At 40.9% G+C, this 7156-nt stretch overlaps 1 protein-coding gene across 4 annotated transcripts in view; it reads left to right on the top strand.

Moving 5' to 3' along the window:
• The first annotated feature begins 9 nt into the window (after positions 1 to 9).
• The window catches only part of ap1g1 (adaptor related protein complex 1 subunit gamma 1), a 29282-nt gene continuing 22135 nt past the window's right edge, over positions 10 to 7156 (top strand). Inside the window, exon 1 of one of the 4 annotated variants that reach the window (XM_014175616.2) lies at positions 10 to 125. The gene's annotated coding sequence lies outside the window, so the exon portion shown is untranslated. Of the gene's footprint in view, positions 126 to 305; positions 325 to 7156 lie in introns of those variants that run through there. The other 3 variants (XM_014175619.2, XM_014175617.2, XM_014175618.2) reach the window with 3 other exon arrangements.

Below are 7156 nucleotides of genomic sequence, written 5' to 3'. Positions count from 1 at the left end.
TGTAACCCTCCGCCTGCGGTAGAAGTGCTGAGGCTAGGAGAGCCACCATTTTGAATGTCTGTTCTGTTCCTCCCTCCGTCGCAAATAGAGAAGATTCCAGCTATTTTCTGGTATAAATACGGCTAGTGAGTATAACTTTATACAAATATGTCAGTTAAACATAGTTGTTTATTTGGATAATAGCTGAAATATCAGCGCGACTGTCTTAAACCGTGGTGACAATAATCCATGTTGGCGCTACATGATCGGAAGTGAGGCTGCGCTAACCAGCCAGTGTACCGGGGTTGTCTGTCAGAGAAGCGTTAGCCTGGTGTCGGCTAGCTGGTATGCTTACCTGATATGTACTTGCGCGATCTTTAACCTTAGGAATCTGTTTTTATACATAACTTGTACTTGCTTACACGCCTTCAATGTATGTCAACATTGCATTTGGTTATTTGCTGTGTAACTGAAACGAGATGTACCGGTAGGTATGTAGGGCAAGGTAGTTATCTAGTTGTTAGGTAGCTAATCCTACTAGCTAACTAACTTGCTAGCTAAGTCAGTGCGATGAAGGCCTCTTCGTGATTGCGTAGCTAGCTATGCTCGGGTATGTCCACTTGCTAAAAGGGTTTACTTTAGGTCTGAGAAATTAGAAGGCTGTAATTGTGCCATGCTCGCCCTGAAATGGCCTCTACTCTGACGTTAGATTGCTACCTTGTTAGTGCCAATGCTAACTAGTGGTAACGTGACAATGAATAATATATTTGACAGGTGTGGTTAAATGTTAGTAAAGTATTGTGTTCAAGAGATGACTAGCAATTTAACTCATTTTCCGTGGGCTTGTGATCTACCGTAGCAAGCTAGCCACCCTACCCAGCTAACGCGTTACTAGCTAGCCAGCCAGCTACTTGGTATGCGGAATGTAACTATATACCGACCGTTGGTAAGGACGTGTAAGTTACCTTGCTAACACCTTTAGCTAGCCAATTATCTTAGCTAAGTAGCTAACTAACGTTAACTTAGCTAGCGCAATACCATGATATGTTCAAGTTGAACTGTAAGGTATACCCACTCTTCAAAAAATGTGTGTGTTATACCTAGCTTGGGTGTAACTGTTGTACAGTTAGCTTATGCTGTTTCTACGTGGTTGCAATGAAGTCAAGGTTACTAACGTTACTTTAGCTAGCTAGCTCGCTACTATGGTATTGTTGCCACTTAACGTTAACTAGCTAACGTTACCTACAATACTCACATACTGGTTGTGTGGGGAAGTTACATTGAATGTTAATATGCTATTATGTCAGATGTTTACACACCTCGACAAGTGTCAATTATTAGGTTCTTGTAGCAAACCTCTTTCATTTCTTCAGTTGTGCCATACCCCAGACTTCATTGACCTATATTAAAAAAGGGTTATTATGCCACCTGCTTCACTTGTGATTATTAGGCTATTTATGTGCCATTACAGCCATTGGGTTGTTTATTTGAGCTTGCTGCAAGTTCTTAAAATATTTTTCTCCTTTGAATTGTGATTTCCTATTTCCCTTTTGTCACCTCTTCTGTCAGTCAATTCTCCTGAAGTCAACATCGGTGTCATATACTCAAATCGACTTGCTTTTTTCATTGCATGTTATTTGTATTTGCATTAAACCAGCTGACAAGTGCCCATGTTTCTACCTGCATTTTCAGCCTATTCAATCAAAGCTTTCTGTCTACAGTACACATATATATTGGTAGGTCAATACTTGGCTAAACCATGTAGGTCCAATGTTTTGTATAAATGTTGTCACACTACTTGCAGAATTGTTTTTTGTTGGAATGGAGGTAGCAGCCTGCTGTATCTCAATCTTTTCATTCAAAGACTCAATCATGGACACACTTACTGACAGTTGTGGCTGCTTTGTGTGATGTATTGTTGTCTCTACCTTCTTGCCCTTTGTGCTGTTGTTTGTGCCCAATGTTTGTACCATGTTTTGTGCTGTTGTGTTGCTCCCTTGCTTTGTTGTTTTCGCAGGTCTCTCTTTATGTAGTGTTGTGATGCGTGTTTTGTCCTTATATTGTATTTATTTTTAATCCAAGGCCCCTGTCCCCGCAGGAAACCTTTTGGTAGGCCGTAATTGTAAATAAGAATTTGTTCTTAACTCACTTGCCTAGTTAAATAAAAACACTACCAATTAAATATCTTGGTGAGAGCTTGGCTGAGCAGTGACAGCAAAATGAGTGGCAAAGAGAACAATATGCTGGGATATTGTGATGAAAGGAGCGGTCCCTCTACAATGGTGGCTTCACAATTGTTTCTGTAGCTTAATGAACGTCACCTGCACAACTTTGGTTAAGGAGGAAGTAAATTGTGGCACATACTCCAGTTGCTGTATTATTGAATATTGTCGGTTCTCAATTGGAAAGAGCCTCATTGATGGTGTGTGTTATCTCTGGATTCTGGACATTGGAAATTTAGTAGCTTATGTCCCCAGTGGACTCTTCCGTGTGAGGTTTTCTCTTGCTACTGGTTGCTAGGCTCTTGTGTATCTTCCAGTCTCAGGAGAGGAATGGGCAATTCCATTCACTCAGGAAATCTGCCACAGTTGGTGTCAGATATGATCCCTTCTGTGGCTATATGAGGGTGTTGATAACATTCAATATATCATTATTATGTCTTCCTTTATGCCCATTTTGTTCCCAAAGCAGTCTTAAATAACATGATCAAATGCATCAGTATGCATGTGGAGGACAATAGCCTAATTCAACTGGGACAGGAATAAGTTCAGGGGAGTTTGAGATCCTCCCCTTCTAATTGATCAGGATAATTCCTCACGTCAGTCATTCCATTTGACAGCAATGTTTTTGGCTTGACCAAATGACACTGTGTTAGCTGTTCAAGCTCCTGTGAAATATAGCGGGGCAAAAATCTGTAGCGTGGCCACACAGCCGAACAGTACTGTTTTTGTCCTGGGAGAGTAAGGCTGAGCAAAACTGATGTTGGTGAGTGTGTCTTTGGTGGTTGCTGCCCAACAGTTCAGCAAGTGCAAACTTTCTCCACTTGTGGTCTTCCTAATCCACCTATTGTGCTCAACCCGTCCTCTGTCGAGACCAAACAAATCTTTTGTGCCGTCTTGTCTTTCATGTTGTAATTTATAAAAGAATGTGTGCCTATAAAAGTGATTGCAATGTTTTAGAACAGACATTTCATAAGTCTTTGTTAGTCTAGCAGAGACTGGATTTTCCAAATGTGTTGTGTGCGCACACTTAGGAGCACATAGGCTGATTGGGGTCTTTAGTTACTTGTCAGATGTTAGTCACAGGAAATATAAGCCTTTGTTTTGCTTGAGTAATTAAGCCTAGGTGACAGGCCTTTTTATGACAGGCCTGAATGTGTGTTATGATTCATACATTCAAACGGATTGCTGGACTACAGGGTGTGATTTACTTGTTGCAGTTAATTGTACTTTCTTGTGTTATCTGGGAGTGACGGAGGTTGCTAATACATTGTGCCTAAGAAGATCACCTCTTAGCCATGTACAATTTACCATGGGTTCTCATCTATGTTGGCCAGTTTCCGTTTGAATGGGAGGGAGTCCGAGTCCCCCTGCTCTTCTGGAATGTACACTGGCCTTCCATTGCACTTTGATCACTGTGAATTCTTACATTATCAACATACTGGCTTGTGCAACTATGCTCCTTTCTCTGCACCTTCCTTGATCCATTTAATTTCCTCCAGACTCCACGGTCGGGCTGGACGATATGGCCTAAAAATCTATTTATTTATTTTTCAAACATATGGAGATTCACAATGTGTACATTATATGACAAAGTATGTGGACACCTGCTCGTCAAACATCTCATTTCAAACTCATGGGCATTAATATGGAGTTGGTCCCCCTTTTGCTGCTGTAACATCCTCCTCTCTTTTGGGAAGGCTTTCCACTAGATGTTGGAACATTGCTGCGGGAACTTGCTTCCATTCAGCCACGAGAATTAGTCAGGTCGGCCACTGATGTTGGGCGATTAGGACCGTCTCGCAGTCGGCGGTCCAATTCATTCCAAAGGTGTTCGATGGGGTTGAGGTTAGGCCTCTCTGCAGGCCAGTCAAGTTCGTCCACATTGATCTAGACAATCCTTTGCTGTATGGACCTTGCTTTGTGCATGGGGGCATTGTCATGCTGAAACAGGAAAGGGGCTTCCCCAAACTGTTGCCACAAAATTTGAAGCACAGAATCGTGAATGTCATTGTATGCTGTAGCGTTATGATTTCCCTTCACTGGAACTAAGGGGCCTAGCCCAAACTATGAAAAACAGCCCGAATTTATACACCTGTCAGCAACGGGTGTGGCTGAAATAGCCGAATCCTCCTAATTTGAAAAAAGAAAATGGTTATCTAAATACACTTTTGTTATACAATTAAAGGTCAAACAGTCAGCAATAATCTAATGGATTGAGGACTTGTGAAGTTCTACCTAGGCTAAATTTAAACCTTCCACAACCATAAGACCCACTATTTTATAACAACAATAGTTTAACCTGCTTTTTTGCTATCACTAAACTGTCTTTCAGGTCTATGAAAATGCCCTTTTTTTAATTGAATGTGAACCATGTATAATGTACAGTTGAAGTTTACATACACTTTTAGGTTGGAGTCGTTTAAAACTTGTTTTTCAACCACTCCACAAATTTCTTGTTAACAAACTATAGTTTCGGCAAGTCGGTTAGGGCATCTACTTTGCATGACACAAGTAACTTTTCCAACAATTGTTTAGACAGATTATTTCACTTATAATTCACTGTATCACAATTCCAGTGGGTCAGAAGTTTACATACACTAAGTTGACTGTGCATTTAAACAGCTTGGGAAATTCCAGAAAAGGATGTCATGGCTTTAGAAGCTTCTGATAGGCTAATTGACATCCTTTGAGTCAATTGGAGGTGTACCTGTGGATGTATTTCAAGGCCTACCTTCAAACTCAGTGCCTCTTTGCTTGACATCATGGGGAAATCAGCCAAGACCTCAAAGAAAATGGTAGACCTCCACAAGTCTGGTTCATCCTTGGGAGCAATTTCCAAACGCCTGAAGGTACCACGCTCATCTGTACAAACAATAGTAGGTAAGTATAAACCCCATGGGACCACGCAGCCGTCATACCGCTCAGGAAGGATACGCGTTCTGTCTCCTAGAGAATAACGTAGTTTGGTGCGAAAAGTGCAAATCAATCCCAGAACAGCAGCAAAAGATCTTGTGAAGATGCTGGAGGAAACAGGTACAAAAGTATCTATATCCACAGTAAAACGAGTCCTATATCAACATAACCTGAAAGGCCGCTCAGCAAGGAAGAAGCCACTGCTCCAAAACCGCCATAAAAAAGCCAGTCTACGGTTTGCAACTGCACATGGGGACAAAGATCGTACTTTTTGGAGAAATGTCCTTTGCTCTGATAAAACAAAAATAGAACTGTTTGGCCATAATGACCATCGTTATGTTTGGAAGAAAAAGGGGGAGGCTTGCACGCCGAAGAACACCATCCCAACCGTGAAGCACAGGGGTGGCAGCATCATGTTGTGAGGGTGCTTTGCTGCAGGAGGGACTGGTGCACTTCACAAAATAGATGGCATCATGAGGCAGGACAATTGTGGATATATTGAAGCAACATCTCAAGACAGTCAGGAAGTTAAAGCTTGGTCGCAAATGGGTCTTCCAAATGGACAATAACCCCAAGCATATTTCCAAAGTTGTGGCAAAATGGCTAAAGGACAACAAAGTCAAGGTATTGGAGTGGCCATCACAAAGCTCTGACCTCAATCCCATAGTAAATTTGTGGGCAGAACAGAAAAAGCATGTGCGAGCAAAGACCTACAAACCTGACTCAGTTACACCAGCTCTGTCAGGAGGAATCGTCTGACCCACTGGGAATGTGATGAAAGAAATAAACGCTGAAATAAATCATTCTCTCTATTATTCTGACATTTTACATTCTTAAAATAAAGTGGTGACCCTGACTGACATAAAACAGGGAATCTTTACTTGGATTAAATGTCAGGAATTGTGAAAAACTGAGTTTAAATGTATTTGACTAAGGTGTATGCAAACTTCTGACTTCAACTGTACATGCAAATGAATTTGATCGCCCAGCCTTATGCCACGGTGCGGCTAACTCGACCTGACATTTTTCTCGGGGGCTGCATGGGTGCGTTCAACTATACACTCACCTGCCAGTTTTTATTAGGTACACCACCCTGTTCCCGAAACTGGATCGATCCTACAGACAGTGAGTCACATGGCCGTGGCTTCCTATTTAAAGGAGGCATTCAGTTGTTTGATTGAATGTTAGAATGGGCAAAACAAGTGACTTAACCTTTCTAGGGTAGGTGGGACGAAATCGTCCCGCACTATTCAACAGCCAGTGACCCATCAGAGCGCCAAATTTAAAACCACAAAATGTCATAATTCAAAGTTCTCAAACAGGACTATTTTACACCATTTTATAGATACACTTCTCCTGAATCGAACCACGTTGTCCGATTTCCAAAAGGCTTTACAGCGAAAACAAAACATTAGATTATGTTAGGAGAGTACATAGACACAAAAAACCACACAGCCATTTCCAAGCAACTAGCATGCATCACAAATACCCAAAACACAGCTAAATGCAGCACTAACCTTTGATCTTCATCAGATGACACTCCTAGGACATTATGTTGTACAATACATGCATGTTTTGTTGAATCAAGTTGATATTTATATAAAAAAAACAGCTTTTTACATTAGCATGTGATGTTCAGAACTAGCAACTAGCATACACACCGCAAACTTCCGGTGAATTTACTTAATTACTCAGCATAAAACCTTCACAAAATACATAACAATTATTTTAAGAAATATAGATACAGAACTCCTTTATGCAATCGCGGTGTCAGTTTTTATAAATAGCTTTTCTGCGAAAGCACATTTTGCAATATTCTGAGTAGATATCACGGCTAGCTAATTTGACACTCACCAAACTCAGATTTACTGTAAGAAAAATTGGATTACCTTTGCTGTTCTTCGTCAGAATGCACTCCCAGGACTTCTATTTCAACAACATTTTATTTTTTATTTGTATTTTTTATATTTTTACAGGGACAGTGCACATTAATCAACGTTTCAGTAAAAGTGCCGGTTTTAGCCAGCCGGCTAATTTTTTTG

The sequence above is a fragment of the Salmo salar genome, chromosome ssa11 (genome assembly GCF_905237065.1).
Source record: "Salmo salar chromosome ssa11, Ssal_v3.1, whole genome shotgun sequence".
NCBI classification, from domain to species: Eukaryota; Metazoa; Chordata; class Actinopteri; order Salmoniformes; family Salmonidae; genus Salmo; species Salmo salar.
Note: the sequence above shows the minus strand (reverse complement) of the source record. Positions and strands in the feature narration are given on the sequence as shown.